Raw genomic sequence first — 27,420 nt, 5'->3', positions numbered from 1 at the left:
CCCCACTCTTTTCTCACTCCTTGTATTGGCTCCCCAAGGAACTCCCCTGTATACGTCCTTTAATTTATCTCTGCTCTAGAAAAAAAATTCCATAGTTTGGGCCAACGTTTTCTGAAACAGAATCCTTGAAACCCTAAGTTTTACAAAAGCTTAATATATTCTCTTTCCACCACACAAAGTAAAGTATTTGGGATAGCTGCATACCCTCTTCCTTCTTGGGTATTCCTAATGCATAATCATGTGTTCAAGAGTCTGAGAAATCCTTCAGTAGAAACAGACTGTTTATCATGATTCGATCCACCATTTTACACAGTTAGATGACCGTGGAATCATTTTGCGTAGGCATACCTCAGCATGAGATCTATAGATTACAGTCTGGGAAATATAAAAAATTAGATGAGTATCATCATTTATAAATCCTCATGAGAAACATTTAGAAGTTCTAAAGACTGGGGAAGCCATATTCAGAATTCAGAAGTTTGATGACAAAAAAGTAGCAAAAATATGAAGTATTCAGAATGCTTTTGTCATATATGCCCCCTTTCTCAGTCTTTAATATGTTCAGATAATGTGTACAGGCAACACAGTTTGGAGGTTGTGTTTGGGGAGGATAAGGCAGAGGCCTGATTAGGTCTCTTGAGGTATTGGGGAGGTTACAAAATGGAAATAATGGAGAACCCTACAGGCTGAAAGAAACGGCCATGAGAAAATTTTAATAAAATCCGTTATCAGTTAAACAAGTGAGGGTGGGTTTTCCTGTGGCAGAAGCTGAACTAGAGGACCTCCCTGAGGCTGCACACTGAGAAATTCTCTAATCAGCTAGAGCCAAGCGAAGAGGATTTCAGTCCTGCTTCACATAGTGTGTGACAGCTTGGTCCTTTTGAATGAAATCTTTTTGGGGAAGATGCTGGAAATCAAAGCACCTTCAATTAAAAATGAAAGTGGTATGTTTCTCATTTAGCTTAGAAAGAAGCCACCTAAAGGGTTAAATGTCAGGTGCAGTTTTATGGAATGATGACTAATCATTTGTGTCACCAGAGAGCAAAATATGGTTTTATCCTCCTTGTGGTTCCATTTGCTTTTGAATTATAGGATATACCAGGAGATTTTCTGGGCGGAACTTAGGGGACAGTGAAAAGAACCATTAGCTCTCTGAGAACATGGAAAGTGCATCCTGTAATTCACTTTTAAGTGCTAAACAGGTATCATATAATTACCCAGTAAAATAGCTCTTCCAATGAACACTAATATTTATAGTTTTTTAAAGAATGAACATTTAGATATTTTAAACATGAACTGTTTAAAATATGGCATTTTATATTGCAGACCATGGCACCCTTTGAAACTCAAATGGTTGTCACTCTTCCTTTCCAAAGCTCTTTAGTGCTCACATAGTGACATTTACTGAGCACTGACTACATGCCCTTTAAGTACATTCTCTATTTCTCCCTCATGACAAGCCTCTGAGGAGAGCATCACTATCATCATCATCAGATCTTACAGGTCAGTGCTGGCTCCAGACTAAGAATTCTTCACTGCCGATTTATGTCTCTCTATTCCTGTCTTATAAAATACACCCTAAAGAAAGAAATAGATCACTCTCCTGTTTCTAGACCCTGATATATGCTTATTACTTACCTATTGTACACAAAGCATCTCCCCAACTTAATCCTAGAATTTTGACAGTAACTTTAACCAATGACTAATTTGTTTAATGACATTGTCTAATATCGTTAAGAAAGCACAACATGAAACATTTGGAAAATCATAATAAAAAAAGAAAAAGGAAGAAAGAATATAGCAGTGTTTTATGGTCAATTACAGATAGTTGCTTTTTTGACCATCTTAATTATAGTTTAGACTGTTAAAGGGATTACTGAAGTGTTTAATAGGCCAGTTTAAGACAAGACAGCATATTGAAAAGGAAGAAAAAAGTATTTGTTCCTGTGCAAATTGTAGTCAACAATTGTTAAACATTTCTACCAAGTTTTAATATGAAAACAGCAAAGAGAAATCCCTATTTTTACTTCTAATCCAGAATTTGCTAAAGCAATGACACAGAACTGCTTTGCTGTGTGTTTGAAACATTTTAGTTTCTCTCTTCCCTAGTTACAATACTATTAAAGATTATTATCACTGAATGACTTATAATGAAAGTTTTCCAGTAGCTTGAAGGAGGCGGTCTGTACAATGGTTAAAGTTGAGCTCTCAGGTGTGGCTTGGGGGACTTGCTCCTGCTCAAACATGGCTAGACATTTTTGATGATCAGAATTTTCAGCAACTTCAGCTGGGAGAACAATAATATTTGCTTCACAGGACTTCTCTGAACACAGACAGGAGAATGCATGTGAAAGATAATGCATATTAGTGGCTCACTGTATTGTCCCTGTGAGATCAGTGAGTATTGCTAATCCTGTTAGTTGAAATACTATGATTTTGAATAAGGTCACATGTTTTCAGATGTTTGTTAGGTTTTTTTTTAAATATATTTTTATTTAAATATATTTTTATTGGATTCAGAGAGGAAGGGAGAGGGAGAAGAGAGATAGAAACATCAATGATGAGAGAGAATCATTGATCGGCTGCCTCCTGCACACCCCCAACTGGGGATCAAGCCCGCAACCCGGGCATGTGCATCATGCATCGAACCCAGGACCCTTCAATCCGCATGCCGATGCTCTATCCACTGAGCCAGGGTAGGGCTGTTTGTTAGTTAATGACAGACCAATCCTTTTTCACACAATCATTTTATTTTTCATTTAAAAAATTTTTTTAAAGATGCTTTTATTGATTTGAGAGAGAGAGGAAGGGAGAGGGATAGAGAGATAGAAACATCACCAACCATCTGCCTCCTGCACAATCCCTACTAGGGATCAAGCCTGCAAGCCAGGCATATGACCTGACCAGAATCAAACCAGTCACCTCTCGATTCATGGGTTGACGCTCAACCACTGACCCACACCACCTGGGCCAGACAATAATTTTAACATTGAGGAAATTGAATGACTGACTAATTTAAAATGTCTGTTCTTAAAAATCCATGCATATTTAACACTTTCAGAAATACCTAAAAAAAGAGAAAATATGAATACATCATCTACTCTCACATCATCCTTACTTGTTTGTATCTCTTCCAATGATGGGAAATTTCCTGACACTGTAGTTTTAAAAGCTCTTTCTCTCTTCCCCAGTTACAGCTCCTTTACTATGGTAAGTCATTTTGTCTTTCCCATAGAGCCTTCCTCTTGGTGTGTTCTGCTCTGTTTAGTTGTCTTAGCCTGACACCTCCATGCTCACCTTGAGAAAGAATTTCAGGCAGCTGGCCAAATCACATACCACTTGTCTCTGTCAATATTTATGCTGCTGCTTCTCTGAATCTACTCAAGTTTGTCTCCATTGGAATTCATAATTAAATTCTTAAAGGGACATTTTGGTTTCATAAGATTGTTCTTTACATAAAACTGTGCTGCCTTTTTAATATAGAAAAATACATAAACATTCTGAAAACATAAAAAATTTTCATTAGAAAAGAAAAAAATGTAGGCTCAATTTTTGCCTCACTCAACATAACAATTATTTTATAGACCTTGTATATAATATGAAAGAATGACAATCATAATGCAAGTTATTTTAAAGTATTACTAATAATTAAATATTATTTAAAAATAATTAAATTATTATCCTCCTCCTATAATGGCTACACTTTATTTGCATCCACTCTTTAGAGAGTGCCACGTGGGACATGGGGAAATGATACCCCAGTGAATCCTCCTGTGTTCTTAAGTGTGGTCTATGTGAGGAGTTATAACCTCAGGTCATTGTTTACTGACCGACCTACCATGGTATTCTATCCAATTTATAATTCATTATCATTTTTAAATCTGTTTGATGAGTCCTCTTCAGACTTCTGTCTTCCACATGAAAAAGGTACTTTTATTTCCCACTTAAGAGCTGTGTCTCAAGAGAAGAAACAATTTGATGGATTTCGTATCCTGGCTACCGACTGATCTGCATTCCGGGAGTTAAGGGAATTTGTACCACATGTCAGTTCTTATCACATGAAAAAAATTCTGGTTTACAGAAAACCAAACCACTTCTGTAATGAAATGTGAGATGTAGAAACCAAAAGAATGCCTTGTATGTCCAAACAAATGACTAAAGCCATGGGAATGAATCACTTTATTAAGCTTCCTGAGTCATTTTGTAGAAAACAGTTTTAATAGACTCCGGGTCCTGTCAGTCAGTCTCTGGTTTTCTTAGCTGGGTGCTGTTTTGATCCCAGAGTTATGGGTAACTAAGTCTCTGCTTTACCCTTAGTTAGTCAAACTCCGCTCAGGCTTTAATGGTCTTTATAAGTAAAAACTATAGCACTATTCACTCTGGAATCCTGTGTTACCCAACCTCATGTATACTCAAATTTGTCTATCTTTTTGGGTAATTGATTTGGTGCCCACATTGATTTGGTGCCCACATGTGCTGCAATTCAACTATGAATCACAATGTAAAAGTCAGCAGATATAGAGATCCATGACTGCACAACTCACAGAAGAGAGAAATACTCTACATGGATGACTATTTCTGATGTAACAACAACAACAAAAAGGCCCTGGAAAGCTAAACATAACAAAATGTGCACATTTCTGAATTTCTGACTATAGTTAGTGGGAGGAGTTAAAGGCTGTGAGGTTTGGCAAGAAAAGTTCCAGGTTGGTTATTCTTTGTGATAGATGATGGATGTTAATGACTAAGCATCCTTTTTTGGATGCTAAGAGCCTCACAACTGATTTCCTGCTACTGCTTTTTATCATCACAGAAGCATAGGAGACAAATAAATTACTCAGGAAGCTTAACCCTTTTGGAATGGCCACACAGGTATATTGATGAAGCTTGAGCCAAACTTTTGTTGGAGCAAACTAAACAAAAAGGATTGTCAGTGGCTAATGACCACTGGCATATGGCTCATAAAAATGTGATAAGGGAGGAGTCAGAATCAATACATATAAAATAAGCTCAAAACAGGCTAAGCCATTTGGTTTTTGAAAGATAGAATTATGTGACATAAAGCAGTGTTTTGTCTCACACAGTGCACACCCAGTCTGGCTTCTGCCCTCAGAGCTCCACATAAACAGCTCTTCCAAAGGTCACTACTTACCTCCACGTCACCAAATCAAAGAGGCTATTTTTTTTTTGTCCTTATTCTTTTTTTAATTTCCAGCAGCATTTGATGCAGTGGACCACTTCCTCCTTTCTGAAGTACCTTCCTCCTATGGTCTATACAATATCCACCTTTTCTGTGTTTTTCCTAAACCTTTCTGGTGATCTTCTTTAGACCTCCTTGCTGGATCCTCTTTTTTTTTTTTTTTTACATAAATCTTTAATGTTGCCTTTCCACTAGGTTCATATCTGATTGATGGCTTTAGTTACCATCTAATTGCTAATGCCTTCCCATTTCGAGTTCTGGCGCAGACTCAAGTAACCAAGTGTTTATTAGACATTTCCTCTTTAATGTTTCAAAGCATCTTAAATCCCACATGTCAAAAATGGGGCTCTGAATTTTCCCTGCCCCCTTGCCCCTGCAATACCCACTGTGCCAGTCGTAGCCCCATTTAAAGGCTCCAACTCAGTGAAGGCTCCTGAATCTAGCTATCTCAACAGATTTTTGGGAAAACCTTTGCATTCATAATCAAGGCAGACCATGGGTGTCCCCCAACCTCTGCCAAAAAGACCTGTGATCTATCAACAGGATAGTGATGCACTGGGGAATGGGAACTATCTGGGTTTTTTAGGGATTATTGGATAATACCTCTGGTAAAATGTTAATGCCTAGAGACACAAATTATCACTGTGGTCTGTTGGCCAAAAGGGGGCTTATGGTAGCAGGTGATGGATAGATTTGTGGCACAGGTTTCAGGTAGGCCATGGGCTTATCTTGGAGCTATCCCCAATGTCCTAGAGCAGTGGTTCTCAACCTTCCTAATGCTGCGACCCTTTCATACAGTTCTTCATGTTGTGGTGACCCCCAATTTCATTGTTACAAATTGAACATAATTAAAGCATAGTGATTAATCACAAAAACAATATGTAATTATATATGTGTTTTCCGATGGTCATAGGTGACCCCTGTGAAAGGGTCGTTCGACCCCCAAAGGGGTCGCGACCCACAGGTTGAGAACCGCTATCCTAGAGGCTACAGATATATTTACTACCTGTCAGAATTCCATATGGGTCTTCTTACCTTTGGAGTAAGGACTGTTATGGTAGGAAAGACCCAAATAGACGTTCCTGGAAATACCCTCATATTTAAAATAGTAAATAAAATTATATAGGGGAGTAACAGAGATTTGTCACAATGCAGAGGTGGGATTTCTATCACTCCTCTATCTAACTCATCTGTTTGCCTGATAAAAAAGCCAGATGGATCTTGCAGAATGACTTGGATTATCAAAAGGTAATCAGCAGTGATGATAATCACAGATGCTGTACCAGATGTGGTATCTTTCTTAGAATAAATTAACTTAGCTTCTGGCCTCTGATAAACACTCTGCACCCATTGGTTAAGTAAACACTTTCTTTGCAATGCTCATCAACAAAGATAATCCCACAAAGCTTACCTTCATCTGCCAGGGGAGCTATAAATCTTTATTGCTATACCACAGGACTGTGCCCAACCCACTGCTTTTCTACTTGAGCCTGGAGAAGATTTGACTACACATAGTACATAATACTGATCTATTATACCAGTAACTTCATGGTGAATGGACTTGGGAGATGGCATTTACAAGCAACCTGATGTCAGCATGGGGATAATCACTGTGGACATTCAGATATCTACCAGGTTGGGGAAGTTCCTCAGAGTCCACCCATCTTGAATGTGGGTTTGTCTCCTTTAAAGTAAGAGGCCAGTTGAGGGGCATTAGTTCTTAGTATTCTCTGTGGGTTTGGGTGCCATATATATATATATATATATATATATATATATATATATATATATATATATATATATATATTTATATATTTATATATAGTTGGTTTTGTTATCCTAACCCCAATTAGCCCTCAATTCCCCAGCTTTGAAAATAATCTGGAGCAAGAGAAGGCTCTGCACAGACCCAAGCTGTGGTGGAGACTGTCTGCCAATGAGGACTTTACTCTCCAGTAGACTCAGTGGTACTCAGAAGTGCCTGAGGCAGAGGGACGGGCTTTTCAGAGGCTCTCACCAGCTCAATTAGGAGAAGCACACACAGGCCAAAGGGTCTTGAGAAGATCATGCCTGTTCCTGAGGACAATATTCTGCATTTGAAAAGCTGCCCTTGGTTTGTTTCTAGACCCTGGTAGAGACCGAACTTCTGGCCATGGGGTACCAGCAATTATGAGACACAATCTGTTGAAATTTGAGTTTACAGAAAGCATTGGAGCATAAAATTTGATTTTGAATATGCACAGCAACATGTCATTATAACATGAAAATTGTATGTATAAGACTGGCCTGAGCAAGTACACCAGGCACAAGTAAATTTTCAAGGATCCACTCCCTTAGGGACCTCTCCTGTGGCTTTGCTCAGATCCCCACAGAACCTGCTCCTTAAATTTGCTCCCTCTCAGCATAGATTAAAAATCCCCATAGGAAGTTCCCTATAATGAGTTAACAGAGGAGGAGGAGGACGTATGGGCCTGGTTCACAGGTAAACTGTCACAGTATATCTATACCAGCCAAGAGTTGCTGGCTGCTATACCCCATCCCCCTCAGAGTGGTGCAGGAAGTTCATGCATGCAAATTCCAGGAGTCTGTGTCTGGTTCATGGAAGGGGAGAGAGTCTGATGTTCAGATCTGATTCTTGACTAGTGGCTGCTTGGAAGATTGGTGACCAGGAGACCTGGGAATGGACTTTTCATTATAACTATGGAGAATGAAGGTATTATATGTCATATAAATGCCAACCAGAGGATATTCACTTCAGGGGAAGCCCTTAATAATTGATGAGCAAAAAGACAAAATGGTGTACAGCATTATTGGTCCCTCCCTGCAAATACTCCATGCTTGCCCAGGGCACCTTGCAAAAGTGGCCCTGCCTGCAGCAATGGGATCATGTGTGAGACTAACAGCAAGGGCTCCTTTGCACCAGGGCTAATCTGGATTCACCACTTCTGAGTGCCCGACCTGCCAACACAAGAGGCCAATGTTGAATCCTTATAATGGCACCATTTCTCAGAGGGGAGACTTGGCCACATGTTTGATATTAATTATATGAAAACTGTTTCATCATGGAGGGGCAGTGGTTTGTACTCACAGATAGTCCAAATCCTTGTCTGCCAACCCTACCCATAAAACTTGTGCCGATATCTTTATTATGTGGACTTACAGAAGGCCTAACTCATTAACAGATTTTCACAGAGACCATTGCCTCAGACTGAGGAACTCACGTTTTTATAAATAGGCTTTGGGAATGAATTTACTGGTCTCCCTATTACTCAGAAGCAGCTGGCATTATACTTTGCTAAGTATAGTAAATATGATGAAGGCTCAATCATGCCACCAATTAGGAGACAGTACTCTGCAAGGTTAAGCCACTGTCCTACAAGTCATTGTACATGCCCTAAACCAGTAGTCAATGTATAGTATTCTTTCCTTCAATAGCTAAACCCTGTGGGTGCAGGAGCCAAGGGGTAGATTCAGGAATTCTGTTTTACTATCACACTTAATAACCTGCTTACAGAAGTTTGCTTCTCATCTCTGGGTCTTGGGATTGCAGGATCTGGAGACCTAGTGCCCAAGGGAGAAATACTTCTGGGAGCACTACCTGGTTTTGTTGGTTTATAGAAGCTGAGGATGCCCCTAGCCTTTGTGGACTTCTCATTTCATGGACTGAGGGACCCAGGAGGTCACTGTGTGACTCAATGTGATTAATCTCAATCATTGAGGGAAAATAGGGTTGATTTCACAGTGAGGGCTAGGAATTCACTGAGTTGCCACCTACTATTTCTGTGTACCTTCATAATGGTTAATGGGAAACAATAGTACTCAACAAGTGCAGGACCACTGAGTATTTGCATCCTTCATTTGTAGGATTTAGGCAAAACAAACCAAACAAACAAGCAAACAAGTTTTGTGAGCCAACGTACTGGCTGAGTGCCTGTTTTGGTGAGGGAACGAAGAAGCTAGGATGGTGAATATAGGCCTCGTAAAAGAGGGGCTGCAACATCTGTGTTGTATGTTTACCCTCTCTTCTCTCCCCTACGCCTTTTTCCCTGCTACTTTACATGAAGGTCCATGCAGAGGGATAATATATTATTTTGGTTTTGGGTGGAAATATGATTAAATTGACATCATTTTATGAGGAGAGAGTGTTTTATGGCGAATGAGTTTGCCTGTGCCTGCTTACCTCCATTGATGGTGCTGTATGGTCTTCTTGGGCTCCTTGATGAATGCAACCAAAGCGGCATAGATGGGAAGAAGGTGGGGTCCTCTGCCCCATTCCTCTCTGATGGGCCATGGCTTTGGTTGTGTTTGTGGACAGTTAGCCAAGTTCTGGAAAAACCCATTTCAAGCCAAAGTATCATAACTACTGTTGTTGGTTTTTAAAACACTTTCTATACTGTTGTAAATATTCTTTTCATTAACTTCAGCAATAATAAACACACAGGTTTTCTATTGAGTTGGAATGTCTGGCATCGACACTCACTAATTTATATATTTTTTAAAGTTCTCCAGGAATTTTGAATAGCAATTAAATTTGGGAATCATTAGTCTAAAGTCCAGAAGTGCTACCATATTAGTCTAAAGTCCAGAAGTGCTACCATATTCTTAGAGGAAGTTTTAAAGCAAACTCAGCAGTAAGTCCTGGAGATTAGCTGGTGTGCATAGCCTGGCTGTATAGTATTTCAGGCTAGCTCAAGTTTTTAAGAAACTTCTCAGACTCCAGGCCAATCTTTTCCATGTGTCCATTTGTGAAAGGAAAGCAAAAGGGGAAGGAAGACTAAACTAAGAATGAATTCAGAATGCAATAATACCTAATCTGTCCTCTTTAAAAAACAAAGTCAACCAATGGGTCAAGTTGGCCTCTTATCCTGGAAGCTGCCCCCTTTTCATTGTCTGTGCTCTGTATATAGATAGGTAAGGAAGTCATTGCTCTAAGAAATCTATCAACCTGATATTTCCTGATTGATGTTTCTGATGTATGAGGCTTCGGTGACCACGGGGCACAATATTAAATGAGTTTGGGTGATGGTATTTGACCCAAAGCCAGCATGTCCACCATCAGGAACCAATCTGCCAACCTATTCTGCATCTAGATGGAGTGTGCCTATTTTATAGAAGTAACAGTCATCTTGCCAGTGAGCACTCCAGAATCATTGAAGTAAGTGGGCCAGGGGATGAGTGGCCATTCTCAGCTGTCTTCTGAGGGACTGCATTTGTCAGGCAGGATGGATAAAGCAGGCAGGACAGCAAGACACCACCTATGGAAGAGGAGATACCATAGAGGTGTACTGCACCACAGCCCCAAGCACAAAGCAGGTATAGTCACCTGTTGTGTAGAAGGAAAGTGCAGTGATTCCTAGAAGTGAGGTATAAATTCCCAGTGAGCTGGAGGCAAATCTTGTAAGCAACAACGTTAGGGGATTTTAGGCCTCTGAATTTGTCCCCACGAGTCCCTATCAACTGGAAATCATCAGAATCATTACAACTCTATAGGGGACCCACATGGAATGTTAAATACCATTTGATTAAATGAGAGAATGTGTAAAGCCACCATTCTTCATAGTTAATGCATTTTATATTTCAATAAGCCTGGTATGTTGGAACATATTATTAAAGGAAAAGACTTGATTCCTTATCCATCTAATTAAAGTCACAGAAACATTTCTTTAGTCATTATGACTTTAATAATACAATAAGAATCTGAGAAATGTGATGAATTTCTTAAATATGCGCTAGAGGTCACCAAGACCATTAGATTTCTGGTCACTCAAATTTGCCATTGCAGAAGGTAAGCTACATGTACTGAATTATTTTAGGATGGACATTATAAAAAGTAAATTTAGTGGTTTGAGATAATAATGACCTCTTGAGAGATGTATCTACTTAAGCCGGTCTTCATCATAGTCTATAGGTTCCATCACCTGTGGAAATCAGAAAGTATTCTGACTACCAGGGTCTCCTTGAAGCTAAAATTTTTGTTGCTCAGGAAGCTGCTTTTAAAAGTGAGACAAGCCCTTTTCTGCACCATTTGAGAGAATTATTGGTCTCTGGCTTGTTTTGCAACTCTCTTGAAGACAAAGGTTGCTGTGGCATTTCTCATCACCCTTGCCCCTTGTGAATATTTATCTTCACTTTTAAGAAAGCACTGAGATCTCTGTACAGAATATTCTGGCCTCACTGAGACATTCAAAGCAGCTTCAATCTTCCTCCATTGTTAGGCTGCATGACTAAGAGTTGGCCACCTTTTATTTCTATGCCCCTCATTTATTTGCTGTCTTCTAAACTGAACATAAGCTTTATTAATTATGTAGAACATTACCCCAATGTCCTGAATACACAGGCTACTCGGACCAAAAATCTAACTTTGAGAAAAAGAGGAGTGGGCATTAGCTAGAGTGAATTGACTTCACGCAACCATTTGGCTGGGTCTGTCCAGAGCAGTAACATGTCAAAGTGTTTCATCGATTAATTTGGGATTTAATAGTGGAGAACTTTGGGGCTGCTGTTCCAATTGTCTAGAAAACCATCCTACAAAATTGCCTGTGTATTTTATAATTGTCAAACTACCAGAGTTTGGAAGAAAAGGAGAGTATTGCTATTAAACCCTGAACATTTTCATCTTTGGTCACCAGATGGTGAAATACCAAGTTGACTCCATTGTCTTGCCACCACTTTTTTTCTGCTCTAGTGAAACCATATATAGCACCTATCTGCACAGGGCAACACTACAGCCCCCACAGTCTCTTGGGAGCATGAGCACTTGTCTTTGTGGTCTGTCTAGAAGAACCACATGGAAGCACGTGTGCTCTATCATGGGAGCTGGAATTAGGAGCTTTGAGTTCTGATAGTGACTCTGTCACAGTGTGCTATATACTCTGAGTGAGTTACTTTACAGCTCTTCGTGGTAGGATAGGATAACAGGGCAGGTGAGCTCTGAGCTGTGTTCATACCTGATCATTCACCCTAGCCTCATGGAGTTGTTTAATAAAAAAACAAACAAACAAACAAACAACAAAAAACAATGAATCAGCACATATAAAGCATTTTGGGTAGCCCTTAATGTGCAATTTGCACTCCACAAGTGTTATTTTCTTTTTCTTCTGACATATCAGCTTAAGATTTCTATGATATAATTCATTGAAATCATAAGGTATGTCATTTAGCTAACTCACATTATGTGCCTTTCTGTATATAGGTACATTTGCTGTGCTGTCCCAATAGTTCAGGGTCCAGTGGGAGAGATATTTAGGCAAAAGATGATACAAATAGGCAAAGAAGGAAGTTGGCACCCAGCAATTCACCTTATTCTACATCCTGCTTTATCTTCTGCCTAAAAGGTATTAACTTTCCTTAGAATTCATTTAAATCAGGTGTAGGAAACAAGCCTGTCCTTGTTTGCAAATTATATGGCCTCTTTATCTTTATTTTCCCTTATAGACTGCTCACATTATATTGCTGTACTTTGGTAATAGGCAGATACTGACACATTTAAACCACCTGTGAGGTGCCCTTGTTCATTGCTTGACAATTTTTGATGAATGAATGAATGAATGAATGTATTGTTGACCAACTTTTTAATTCCTCTTTAAATGACAGTGATTTTATTTAAATAAAACTAATTTTAGGTGTCTATTTTCTGAATAAGGGAGTGACTTTGTTTCACATCCATTATGTGGTATCTATTTATTTTTTGATCACCCTAAACATACATATTTTTTGTATATACATGTTATCTTTAAGAGCTTAAAATATTTCTAAAGCAAGGGTAATTTTATCATCTGTTTTGCAATTCTTGCATATGATTAAAAGCAGCATTAGATAGAGGAAACGAAAATGCACTGCGGCTGGAAAATTCGATATTAGCCTTACTCCATCACCTATAATCCCTTTAAATCCTAGCTTCTCTAGAGGGAAAGTGGAAGAACCCCTCCTCCTGCTCAGTAACCTCACGTAATTTCTATGAGAATCAAATAAAACAATATGTACAAATATTTTGAAAACTCTGAAGAACTGCCTAGCTATAAATGACTATCATTAGCAAAAATAAATAAATAAATAAATAAATAAATCACTGCACCAGGGAGATTCATCAATTATATGCCATAGGTACAGATTTTCGTTTTCTATACATAAATGTGACCCTCTGACTCAATATTATTATTTCTGTTATGATGTTGTAAAGCTGTAGTATATTTGTATTTTTCTAGAAATTGAATTAATCATGAGATAAGTAACAGAACAAATATATCGCAAAGGCAACATTAATAAAGGAAACAGAATATTTTTAGAACAACTGAGCAACTATTTTCATTTCTTTAGATGTGCAAATTCTTCAGTAGAGTTCTATTTACGTTTAACTAGTGACATGTTAACTGCATGTCAAGAAGTAGTGATCTATGTTCCATTTGGGGTCCTATTCTCACTTCTGGCTAGTAGGGAGATGTCAACAAAATTGAAATCCAGTGGGCTTTGCTTTAGTTAGCTACAAACAGAAGCATTTGACCTACACCATAATACTTAAGTGACTATCCATTCAGCAAATACTGGTTGTCAAGTATATTCCAGGTTGAATTTAGAAACTAGGCATTGAAAAATAACCTACACACAGCCTTTTCTCTTCAGGAAAACTCTGTGTACCAGGGGAAAGTGGATGGGTAACATGTAAACAAATAAGAATGACATGGTGCAGTGGACACCGTATGGAGAGAGGTGAGGCAGGGAATGTGTGGGAACAGTAAAGACAGTGTCATTGCTGCTCCCTGAGTCCTGATGAAATTTGTCAGGGAAGGCGCATCACCTTACCTAAAAAGGAAGGAAGGGAAGGTCATTGTAGCCAGCCATGGGCAAACTACGGCCCGCGGGCCGGATACGGCCCGTTCGGCTGTTCTATCCGGCCCGCAGAGCCGAAAGAGCGGAGGGTTCTCTTGCTCTCCCCTCCGCTCCTTCACCAGCAGCAGTGTTAACATGGCAACGTTGGGAAACACGGCCACAGCTCCTTCTTCTGAGTCTAGTTTAAGAACCCATTGTGGCCCTGGAGTCAAAAAGTTTGCCCACCCCTGGGAGGGAGCACCGAGGATTCACATTCACAGAATGATACCAATTTAGGAGACTCTGGGCATGTGGCCAGGGAGGGAAGCAGGGACAGGTCACAGAGGAGGCTTTCTGTACAAAGGACTGGAACTTTGTCCTACAGTAGATCCTACACTGTAGGGGAAATGGGGCCACCAGTGGATGGATTTCAACACAATGAGATCTTGTAGGAAATTAACTCCCATTGGAGTCTGACAAATAGACTAAGTGACAAATGAGGAGAGCCAGGATCTGTTATTGTAGCCCCTGATGTAATGTATCATGAAGAGGGGTGAAGAGGTGAAGAGAGAGTGTATGATCAGGGATGAGCTCACATAGCCTCCAGAGCCAGGCTGCTCCCTCTCAAAGCCTGGCTCAGTTCCTCCACATGACTGTGAACAAGTCATTCAGATGTACCATGCCTCAGGCAGGCTCCCTTCAAGTAGTAAAATGATGGTGGTTCAGACAGACCTTTGGCAGCCTCAGGAGAGAGCCCACCCCCAAGAGTTACAGTAAAGGTCCTGGGATTTAGTTGAATTGCAATGGATTGGGTCATTTGCTAAAGAGAATAAGGGCTGAGTCAAATGGCTATTCCTGGAAATGAGTTGGAATGAATTCCTTCCAAAGCACGTGGAGTGAAAGTTAAGAAGGAGCAGTTCTAAGTACTAGAGAAGGGCAGATGAATGCAAAAAAGGCAAAAGCAGCAAATGTCACCAAACACAGCTATTGCAAGTCTGACCTCAGATCTGGATAGTTAACCTTGACTAGTATACAACAGAGAGGCATAAGTGACACTCATCATGGTGGTAACTCCCTCAGAATTTGAACTCCACTAATCCCAATCACCTTTTAGTTATGAAAACTACTACCTTGACAGAGAACTAACCTCTTATATTCCTTTGGAAAGAATTGTACACAACTAATCCTATATAATAAAAGCCTAATATGCTGAGTGTCCGGTCATCCGTTCAACCAATCAAAGCGTAATGTGCTAATGATATGCTAAGGCCGCTCAACCGCTCACTATGACATGCACTGACCACCAGGGGGTAGACAGTCGACTGGTAGACCAGTCGCTATGATGTGCACTGACCACCAGAGGGCAGACGCCCTGGCCAGTAGGTTAGCTTGCTGCTGGGGTCCAGCTGTTCGGAACTGAGTGAGACAGGCCAGACACACCTTGGAGTCCTCCTGCGGTCCCTCCTCAGATGGCTAACCTCCCACATCCCTCGCCAGCACTGGTGGGGTCCCTCAGCCTGGTCTGCCCCCTCTTGCAATCTGGGACCCCTCAGGGGATGCAGGCCAGGCCGAGGGACCCCACTGGTGCACAAATTCGTGCACTGGCCCTCTAGTGAATAAAAAAATGCTGAAAATGGAAGGGGCATGAGGGGTTTCTGTCATCTATGTCCCTGTGTAATATTTTTCATCCTAACTTAGAGGCTTTAAAAGGATGAGTTTTATATATTTGATCATTTCTGGCATTTGGCAATCTCTATCTTTAACCACATCTTACTTAAAAACATTTTAAATACTTGAAATCACAGTCCCATCTTTAACATAAAATTGATAATATTTAATTATATATATTTTTGCTTATTTAGTTTTTAATGTTCCCCTTCTTTCTTGGGCCTTGTGTTTTTCAGTTTTCTTTCCCCTTTGCTTTGGAGGACATGATTATTTCCAATGGTCTTATCCATGCAAGGCATTATGGAAAAGTTAACTTTCAGCCTATGTGTATTATTCTTGATTTTATTTTCAGGTAGAGTAGCTATGAATACAAAAAGGAAAATGAAACTTACCCATATACCAACCTCTGTTTACCAAAAGAAAAGACCACAGGAGGACAGTACAGTGAGTTCTGAGCATACAAATACTGTAGGCAGATTTGCAAATCTGAGCCATAATGGGTCTTTCCCATATTTTAAAAGTTGAAAAATCCTCAGTTCATTAATTCAGAATTTGAAGTAACAGAGATTGAGGCTAAATTGATTTTACTTGTCTATAACCTACAATGAAAGGATGTGCTAAATAACTTTAAAAAATTAAGCTAGTAAAATACTTGACTATGTAGAGAATAAACTGTTTTCTGTCACACAATGCTATAGATGACCCATTTAGAAATAATTGAAAAGTTATATAGGGATAAGCTCTTTCTTTTCTTAAAATGTGAATAAGGAATCTCCTTATCCCAAGGTATGAAAATTCAACTTTAGTCCATTCTTACCTGATGTATGAGGTGACAGAATTCTTCATCCAAGCAGCTTCTGAAAATAAAATTTTCCTACCGATGGGGCTGCATCCGGCACACCACTCAGAGCAGAACCTCCCAAAGTTTATAGCGTAGGACTTGGCGAGCTTGTTCGATTGTGATTAATGGCTCTGTTAGAAGTCCACAGTATTGATGATAAGTTACTCTTGTGCTATTGCCCAAGGAGACAGCAGAGTAGTGAGAATACCATTCTTCTCTGATCTTCTTCTCTGATCTTTCTGTCTCTTCTCTCTTTTTATCTTAACTCTCCCTCTCACCCCTGCTTCTGTACTTAATTTTTTTCTTCTACCATTCCTAATAGCTTCTAAGATAATATGGAGCAGAGTGAATATAATACCCATTTTATGTATTGGATACATTTTATATCACCTGCTTTTATTTTAAACTTCAGCTTAATTTAGTATTTAAATGCAGTTTTAAAAAAGCTGTATGTGTTTGTATCTTTGCTAATTTCTCTTTTGTGGGTTAGTGTTTTCAGGATGAGCAAGTTCCTTAAGATCACCACCATCTCTTGCTTAGACTGGTTCCATTTACTATATATGTCTGAAAATAGTAACAATTTTATTTAAATAAAGTCAGGCTGGCCACTTTTATTAACCTCTAGCAGCATGATCGATTTAATCGAAGAAGCCAAATACAGTTTATCAGATCATCAAAATATTTCCTAAAAATAATCTGAATTGGAACCCAGTATATCTAAAGAAAACACTTGATAAAATTAGAACAGTTTTCAGATGTTTTTCAAAGCTATAAAACTCTCTTTCTTAGAAAGAAATCTTACCCAGAATTATATAAATTACACAGAGGAAGAGTTAATGCTGATTGAAGTGGGGTGCCTAAGACCCCACCAACTCTTCCTTTCACCCTACCTGTCCCCTTCTTCCAAATAATATCCCAGGAACCACCTTGGGACACCAGAGAGCCCTGGAAAACAGTTTGTAAACTACTTCCTAGAGTTAGGTGGTTGGAGGTCGAACACAATGAAATCAGGAAATGTCACCTGAGCCCAAGCTTTGCCTTCGGATCATTCATGGTAGAGATTAACACAGAAATTTAATCCTGGATGATGCATGAAAAGTTTGTTATGGCTTCTAGTGAACAATGCAGCTCTGGGCTCAATTCCTAAGATTATGGTTTGCTACATTCTGGAGCCTTGAAACCATACTTACATAAGTACTTGAATTGGCACTAGGCAGGTATGAGTGACTTCTTCCTCTGAAGATAGCATCTCTAGTTTCTATTTTTTTCTTTCTTTCTAGATTTTTGCGTAGTGATATTTTTCCTTTATTCACCACTCACCCCAGCATACAACCAAAGACACACACACAGTAGTGCGCCACCACTAAGAGCTGGTCCAGCATAGACGAACAATTTCAGTCTGCAACTAAGCGCTGCATACCACATATAAGTGGAAAATGCAATAAATGAGGGTGTTCTATGTCATCACCCTAACCCTGCTTAGATGTCATCCCTTATTATTAATTACTAGGAGTGATGTTACAGCATTCTTTATTGTAACCTAGAAGGTTTGAATTTACATAAACTTTCCTCAAGGAATTTGCTTGTATCTTCAGTGACAAACAAATACAAAATGGCAATCCAACAGTTGTCCAAAGAAAAGCTCGTTAAAATCATGTCAGCCTTCTGTTGTCAGATGACCTCATGCCAAGAATATCTCAGGTTTCGGCAGGGAAAGTCATTGTTCCTGAATACATAGGAACAGATCCCAAAGGAATACCAATTAATGTCTTTGGGAGAGCAATTGGGGTCTGTAAGGTAAACATTTGGTACAGACCTAGTGAATTATTTTAAGTTGTCAAAGACCTGTTGAAACATATAATTGTGGAATCAACATTACTAGTTACAACTAAAGCTGGAAATGACTGCATACAAACCATATTTTCCAGGAAAACATACTGTGTGAGTGAGCTATGAGTAAATAAATATCTTTATAAAGTGGGAGGATGCACAAGATGTTCTCTTTGAAATCAAGATATAATTTTAATACAGCAAGGTGTGTTTCTAAAAAGGAATACAAAAAAGTTTTAAAAATCGCTAATATATTGGAACATTCTTGTTAAGCCTGTTTACAGATTTTGGCTATAATTGTCTTGTATTTTAGTTTCTTGTAAATTGGTAGAATTAAGTGTCAGAAACTTTGCCCCCAATCTTTGCTCAGTATGATTGGGTCCAAGGTAGCTTTTTTTTTCTTAAAGACTTTATTTTTAGAGCCATTTTAAATTCATAGCAAAATTGAGGGGAAAGTACAGTGATTTTCCATGTATCCTCTGCTTCCACACATGCACAACCTCCCCTATTATTAACATCACCCATCAGGTGGTACCTTTGTTACAATTGATGAACCTAAATGGAGACATCAGAATCACCCCAAATTCATAGTTTACATTAGGGTTCACTCTGAGTGTTGTACATTCTATGTCTAAACAAATGGATAGTGACTTGTATCCATCATTATAGTGCCATGTACTTTCACTTTCCTAAAATACCTCTGTGCTCTGCCTATTCATTCCTGCCTCGGTTCACCCCCCATCAATCACTGACCTTTTCACTATCTCCTACTTATCCCTTTTCCAGAATGTCTTATAATTGGAATCATACAGTATATAGCCTTTTCATGTTGGCTTTTTTTTTTTTTACTTAGTAATATGCATATACATTTCATCCATGTCTTTTCAAGGCTTGAAAGCTCATTTCTTTTTTGGCACTGAATAATATTCCATTGTCTGGGTGGACTGCAGTTTATCCATTCATTTACTGAAGGACATCTTGGTTGCTTCCAATATTTGGCAATTATGAATAAAGCTGCTATAAACATAGTGTGCAGGTTTTTGTGTGGACATAAATTTTCAACTCTTTTGGATACATATCAAGGAAAGCAGTTGCTGGTAATAGTATGTCTAAGTATTAAACTACCAAACTGTCTTCATCAGTGACTGCACTGTTTTGCATTCCATGTAGCTTTCTTTATCTAAACTGGGAACTAACACTTGCTCTCTGCATTCTTGGACCCAGATGCTGCTGTCCACTCTGTCTGCGACAGTGTCTTGGGCTGGGTGTTAATATGCAGACCATTACCCCTTTGCTCATGAGCTAGGCCAGCAGGGATCGATAAGTCTTTGTGTGTGAATGCCCTGGCCCTGCCAGCCTGGAGGAAGTCTGCAGCCCCTCCTGCTGTGTGACCACTGGCTGCTTAGTCAGTCCCTGTGAAGGTGCCTCATGCTGTAAGGTACACTTCTCCTTTTGTTTTTCCTTGCTCCTTTTGCAAAAGAAAGACGTGGAAAAGATTGAGATGCTTCAGTGCTTGACACCACTACCTGCAGAATAGCTGTTGCAGGTAGAATACCAAGCACGATGCTCAGATCATGGCCTCTCAGCAGATAAGTATTGAGTCTTAAGTTATAACCTGAGGCCCACAAGAAGGAAAAGGAGGGATACTGCGAGGAGGGGAGGAAGGCACGATTTATCTTGGTCTGTTTCTTCCTGGTCTCCCCTCAACTCCATCACTGTTATTATTCCTAATGTGATTAGCCCTCTTCACTTTGTTTAGATGTTTGAGGTAATAACGGCGGGGATGTGAGCTTGCGAAAGGCAGTGGCCTCAGCTGGTACCCAGTCTCTTAATTATACACCCAGCCTTTCTGAGACAAAAGCCCATTTTACTGCAGAACCAACGTGCTTGACATTTTAACACTGACAGGGTGCTCTTTATGTCTCCTCCTTTGCGAGGCCAGGCCTCCTTAATTACAGTTTTCCTAAAACTTTCTGCACGTTAAGATCCTTCTTATGGAAAGGTTACAAGTGGAAACCATCTTGCTATTTTTCTCCTGAGAGTGATCATCTTGATTTAAAGTTTAGAGGAGATAAATCAGGATGACAACAGTACGTGGAGGCCTGTGGCATCCGGCCTCTCCTTCTCCACCCCCGGGCCCTTCATTGAGATTTCCATGGGGAGTGCTGGTGCCTGCTTGTGACATAACCTGACCAGATTCATTGTGTTTATCATAAAAAAGTTTGGGGATGCTGCTATATTTGTTTTTCTTTTAAAATAAAGGCAGGGAATGGAAATGTGCCTTTAAAACATTCTCTTTCCGCATCCAAAGTGATTTTGATGTGATTTTGACGGTGTGGGACAGGGATCATCAGGAGTGAGTGGCAGCTTTCAGTGCACAGTCTCCAGGGACATTCATAGAGAACTATATTCAGACGATTAGAATTCTAGTTCAGGATATTGTCGTGTCAAAAAGCACCTAGGTTGCCAGACAGCCAAGTACTTGGCATTATCATGGCTTTCAAATGTTAACACGGGCTAGACCATGCAACAGCAAAGTTGCCATTGATTATGACAGTGATACAGACTTGGGAGCTAACTCAGAATTCTTGGCAAACAAATTGAAAGCTGTGTTCAAAACCTGAGCGCTGTAATGCATTCATGGAAACCAGTGAGCAGTTTCTGAACTCTGCCTGTAGATAAATCCCCACAGCTTCCAGAATTTAGTCCTGAAGTATTCACATTTCCAGTTAACCTCAGATAACAATTCTAGAAGGGTGGCTGTAGCAGGAGCATAGGGCTTTATAACAAATTTTAGATTTCACTTTGGATGTGAAAAACAGGGCATTCCATATTTATTCCTATAGTATGCACATATGGTGGGCAATTGAGGATATTTTATGATGCTTCCACACTTGTTACCTCTGAAATAGAGCTGACTCTGTAAGGCAGGGCATTGAATAGCCAATCATAAATTATTACTCAGATTTACTTATTGTCCTGGTCCATTTGGGCAGCTATAACAGAACACCACAAACTGGGTGGCTTATAAACAACAGACATTTATTTCTCACTGTCTGGAGGCTTGGAGTCCAAGATCAAGTATTGACTGCCTGCTTCCTGGTTCACAGACAGTGTCTTTTCCCTGTGTCCTCACTTGGTGGGGGGTGGATAAGGGAGCTTTCTGGGGTCTCTTTTATAATGGCTCTAATCTTGTCATGAGGGCTCCACCCTCATGTCCTCATCATTTCCCAAAGGCCCACCTCATTACATCATCATATTGGCGGTGAGGTGTCATGAACATGAGGATTTGGGGGAATACAAACATGTAGTCCATAACACTAATACACTCACTACAGAATAGACTTTAGTAGAAGGTGTGTCTATTTTGAACTTTCGTTGAAGAACTTTGTTATTCAGAAATATATATTGAGCACATATAGTGAGTGACATGTCAGGTGAGGAGCTGTTCAGCTCTGTGTGCCTGCACTGGGCATGAACTATTCCTGACTGTCCTGGGCTGGGTTCCATGGGAGCCAACACTGAGCAGCATTCTGAGTGCAGGGTGAGTGTTAAGTCTCAACACCTGTGAAGGGACGAGTGGGACAAGGAGTCAAACTGCCACATGTCCTGCTTTGGGACAGAATGGCCAGCAAGAGCTGCCTGCAGACCTGCTCCTTCCTGGAAGGACACCAGGAGGGCACATTTCTGTGTCCCCCATAATAAATAAGAACCGGACAGACACGGGGTCAGGAGAAGCTCGGTTGGGGACAAGTCCACTTGGTGGGGCAGATGAGGAGTTTACTCAGGCGAGGCAGAAGACCAGGAAGAAAGGATTTGATGGACCTGTGAGGCGGGAGTAGGATTGGACTCAGAGTCTGTCCCAGGCAGAGTATAGGACCTCAGCAAAAGTATAGGCATAAGGATTTCACTTAGGACACTTAGGAAAAGCCAACGTGATCAGATAGGCCCACACATGCCTCTGCAGGGAGGAGGGGAGAGCTTGAGGACTTGACTAGCAGAGTGAGATATCTGGGACCTATTCTAGGTCATTGGGTGTTCTGGGAGGTTCTGTCTACTGCAGAGTGCTGTAATGTTACATTAACAAGATGGTGATGGAAATGCTGATAGTTAGGGTGTAAAGGAAGCACATGCGATGTAAAATCATACAGCACATGGATTTATGTTCTGTGAAGCCAGGGCATCTCTTTGCAGTTCTGAGTGACACTACCAGAATCTAGCTGGGCTCACCAATGGTGATTACTTTGTCAACATCAAAGTGGCCTCCAAATGGGCACTTGTACAACAGATGGATTGGACAACTCAGGGCTTTGTTGGTCTTACTGCAGGGAGCCAGGCACTTAATCTATGACACATGAACCACTAAACTGAGAGGTGAAAAGGAGAGATTTTGAATTGTTAAGAGATGAGATACCCAAGCCCAGTCCAGGAGGGAATGGTAAAGTTGGAAGGGAGGAAGAATGAAAGAAGGAGGTGGGAGCCATTGTAGTCACTCATCTTGACAAGGTCATGACGACTCAAACTGCCTAAAACTAGGTGCTCTCAGCCAGTGCAACTGTCCTGGTTCTGGCAAAATCCTCCATTGTTTTTGTCTAACTAATCCTGCCATCATCTTGTCACCGAGCCTGGAGAACCAAAATAATATTGGTCACATTGGCACAAATTGGGATGCTGAGCAGTGGACCAGGGCTGCATGGGCTGTAGTTTAATTTCAGGAAGGTTGTGTTTAGGATGCTTCTGGAAATTTAGGCTTGACTCTCTCAAGAGAGGTTGGGGTCAGTTGAATAGACTTGACACCTGTCTGCAGACTGAAGTCCGAAGACTTGGTGGACTCACCATCCAGGTGTTCCTGTTCCCAAATGGTTACCATTCATCATGGACCCAACTCAACCTTTCTGTGCCCAGTACCATCTGGTTCAAAGCCTCATTCTTTCTCCCTGGACTTCTATAACAGATGCATATGTTTTCTCTCTGCCTCCAGTCTTACCCTCCCTATAGCCATCTCCCAAAATTATTTCTCTACATCATCTGATGATGTGTCTTCCTGGTAAAAGCCATCACAGGCTTTCCATCACTCTCTAACTGAATCTCCCACCACTGGCTTCCTCAAACCCTAAGTTTCTAGCATGCTGACTCGCTCACCCTCTCCAGTGTCCCAGCTGGCATGGACCACAGCTCCCTGATGAAGGTCATTTTCCCTTCTTTACACCTCAGGCCTCAGCTAATTGCCACTTCCTTTAGGAAGCTTTACTCCCCAGCATGTTAGGTCTCTCTCATGCAGGCTCATGTTTTTGGCAAAGCACTTTCACACTGGCTGTACTAGTGCCTGCCTGGCAGCTACTCTGCCCCGCCCAGCACACAGGGCCAGGCAGGCAACTTGGATCTGCAGACCTCCAGGTGCAGGATGACAGAGAGGGACAAAAACTTTGTAGGCTTGAAAGAATCCACCCATTTACACAGAGCCAGGTTAAACACACACACACACACACACACACACACACACACACACACGCACACACACACATATACACAAACAGAAAACCAAAACAATAAAAACTAAAAGTCACAGTGGGTGGAATAGTTTGTCCTATTGGTCACTGTGGCCCTGAGACCAGATAGAGGCTTTTGAAGGCAGATGCCAGATAAAGAAATGCATGTTCTCAAATGAACAAGGAGATCAACATCAACTATCAAAATGTAAAAGTAAAGGGATATGAGAAGGACACAATCCCAATTTTAAAAAGGTAGAGGGAAACTTTGTCCAGCAGCTTTGTAATTAGTGAAAATGGAGAGACACTCAAACCAAAATGTTGACCAAAATTGCTAAAGAAGTTTCAAAAAAGGAAGCAGTTTGAAGAGAAAACAAGTTAAAAAGACCTGTTAGGAAAGAATGGGTTATTTGATATTTACATGTTATATATTTAATGAACTTTATATACATAATATTTTATATATACATATTTTTACCAATAAAAATAATGTGTTTTCATTACAAAAAGTTTAAACCAAGAAGTAAGAGGGAAAAGGTTATTTATTTCCTTTGCTCCAAGAGCACAGAGCACTTCATGAGTGTGGAGGGGGCAACATACAGGCTGCTGGAGGAAGGACATGCTACCTGCAGTGGAGGGGAGGGAGGTACAGCACAGAGGTGACTCTTACAAGAAATCCTATGGTGAAAAAGAAGGAATGTATCAGGCATTAGCTGTGTATGGAAGTGGACCTGGGGAATTCAAGAACATCAAAAATGAACTTGTCAGAAGAAAGGGAGAGATTAAGGATGTCAGAGAGAGAGGCCAGGGTACAAATGAGGAATGATTTTTGAGTTAAAGTAGAATCAAGAACCTTGGGAAAATATTTTGTAGCTACTGATGTCATAATGATTCAGGCAGTGATCATCATGGATGCTAAAACCATGGGTGAAACAAAATATTAACATGGTCTGAAACTGTCACCACTCTCCTGACTTGCAAGTGACCGAGCAAAGGTCCCTTAGGATGCAGGAATGAACAGCTGCCCTGTCACTATTTCCGATGTTACCAAGAGTGTGACAAACTGGCATCCTCCTCGAGTAGAGGAACTGAGGTGAAAACACTATAGACTATTCTTCCCCAAAACATTTAACCTGAATCTGGTTATGAGAAAATAGAAAAGTTCATTCCATGAGACATCCTACAAAACAACTGGCTTGTTCAGGGAGGAAAATAAAAGTCAGGGTCTAGTCTACATTAAAGGAGACTAAAGAGACGCAGTGGACTGAGTGGATACTGGGTGGAGGGGAAAACAGCCTTGAAGGCCAAGACTGGAATAATTGGGAAATTGGAACATGAACCATATACTAGGTACTGTCACCGTGTCGCTGTTAAATTGTGGAAATACCTTCTGGTGAGGTGAGAGAATGCTATTACATGGTGGAATGAATATCTCAGCAGGAGATATTTTATCCATATAAAGAGAGAGAAATCACATGTGGGAAATGTTCGCTATTGCCGAACCTAATGAATGGGTTTTCATTGTTATTCCTTCAGTTTTTCCATAGGTTTGAAAATTTCAAAATAAAAAGATGAAAAAAAATATAAGAAATCTGGAAAAGAGGAAAGAAAGCGTTTTCTCTTGCCCTAATTGTTTGGCTCAGTGGATAGAGTGTTGGCCTGCTGACTGAAGGGTCCTAGGTTCGATTCCAGTCAAGGGCACATACCTTGGTTACGGGCACATCCCCAGTTGGGGATGTGCAGGAGGCAACTGATCGGATGTGCAGGAGGCAGCTGATCGATGTTTCTCTCTCATCGATGTTTCTAACTCTCTATCCCTCTCCCTTTCTCTCTGTAAAAAATCAATAAAATATATTTAAAAAAAGAAAAATGAAAAAAAAGAAAGTGCTTTCTCTGAGGGAAAAGGGGAACTAGATAGTAGATAGACTCTCATTAGTCCATCTACTATTTTCTAAGGACTGCATTTTGTTTTGAAAATAAGCTACCTCATTAAACCCTCCTAACACATTTCCAGGGTAGATGTTATTATTCTCACTTTACATATGAGGAAAGAAAAGCTAAAAATCATGTATTAGAGCCCATTCTGAGAACTAGTAATAGCAATGTGTAGGTTGAATACTTTTCTTTTTAATTCAGGCTGACCCCTTTTAGTTAGGGCTAAGTGGCAAATAATACCCTGTTTGGTGCATGCAGAGGGAGTGAAGCAGTGAGGAATTAGAAGACCTGCTGGAGAGTTGGCAGGATGGAGGAGGAGGAGGCTTTAGGCCAGCGATGGCGAACCTATGATACGCGTGTCAGAGGTGACACGTGAACTCATTTTTTTGGTTGATTTTTCTTTGTTAAATGGCATTTAAATATATAAAATAAATATCAAAAATATAAGTCTTTGTTTTACTATGGTTGCAAATATCAAAAAATTTCTATATGTGACACGGCACCATAGTTAAGTTAGGGTTTTTCAAAATGCTGACACACCGAGCTCAAAACGTTCGCCATCACTACGTTAGGCTGAGCTTCTAGGAATGATCACTAGAGTATCACCCGCAGAACCTGCCTGCCAGGAGAGCTGCCATGTCAGCCATAACCAAAGAGTAGAGGGACCCCAACCCAGGGCTCCAGGATCTCTGCTGAAATCCACACTAGCGCTCAGACACCCTGGCCTGCCACTCGACACCCTCAGCCTGAGCATGGCGCCTGTTTCACAGGCTTTGCAGCAGAACAACACAGCTTCTCGCCCACCTGCAGAATATCCTGTGGGCACATCTGTGGAAAACAAGGCCGTGTGTACATCTCTGGGTGGAGCTTTTGAAGTGCAGTCTTCACTTTTCTAGCCTTGACTACTGAGAAAAACATGCTGCACAAAGGGGTAGAGGAATTATTGGAGGCCATTGACCTGTTGGCCACATTTCCCCACTGTATTTGATTAAGTTACAGGGAAAACAGTGGGGTGAGGAAGGAGAGGTCTGAGGCCTTATAGGAGGGGATTCAGTTGGGGTTCAATCAGAGAAGCAGGGCCATGAGGATATAAAATGTAAGCAAATATGTACAGAAGTATTTACTGATTTATGTAGTTGTTATAAGGTTTCCACCTTTCACCTTGTGGGAGCTGGTTAAGCAGTCTCTGTAAGGGTGTCATGTTCACGTCTGATAATGAGGCTTGGAGGACACAGCTCAGGCATCAGGAAGCAAGGATGAAGGGAAAGTGGAAGAGAAGAGGATCAACGGGGAAGATGGAGGAAACGTGGAAAAGACAGAGATAAGTGGGGAAGTGGAGAAGATCGTATTGGAAACCACAAGGATGAGGTGGAGCCACAAGGAGGACTGAAACCCATGCCCGTCCTTATGCCTGATGTGAAAGCTGTGTTCTGAGAAAGCTGGAGTCTTCCATCTGAAGCTGAACACACACCTGGTCTAGGAGTGAGAGGAACAGACGAGAAACGGGGGAAGGTGGGATTGCCCCCTGCCGTGAAGTTGAGCCTTTAAATCAGGATCAATGTGTGGGAGCTCTGAACTGGCTACTGCTTCCCTCCCTCGGGATCCCACACAGGAGTCTCCCAGGTGCCTGCCCTAATCAGAAACAGACAGGG

The 27,420-nt window shown here is 40.6% G+C and overlaps 1 pseudogene; it reads left to right on the top strand.

Moving 5' to 3' along the window:
* LOC132237125 (tigger transposable element-derived protein 1-like) overlaps window positions 1-27,158 on the top strand; it is a 58,031-nt pseudogene extending 30,873 nt beyond the window's left edge.
* The last annotated feature ends 262 nt before the right edge of the window (window positions 27,159-27,420 follow it).

This window comes from Myotis daubentonii, chromosome 1, assembly GCF_963259705.1.
Source record: "Myotis daubentonii chromosome 1, mMyoDau2.1, whole genome shotgun sequence".
NCBI classification, from domain to species: domain Eukaryota; kingdom Metazoa; phylum Chordata; class Mammalia; order Chiroptera; family Vespertilionidae; genus Myotis; species Myotis daubentonii.
Note: the sequence above shows the minus strand (reverse complement) of the source record. Positions and strands in the feature narration are given on the sequence as shown.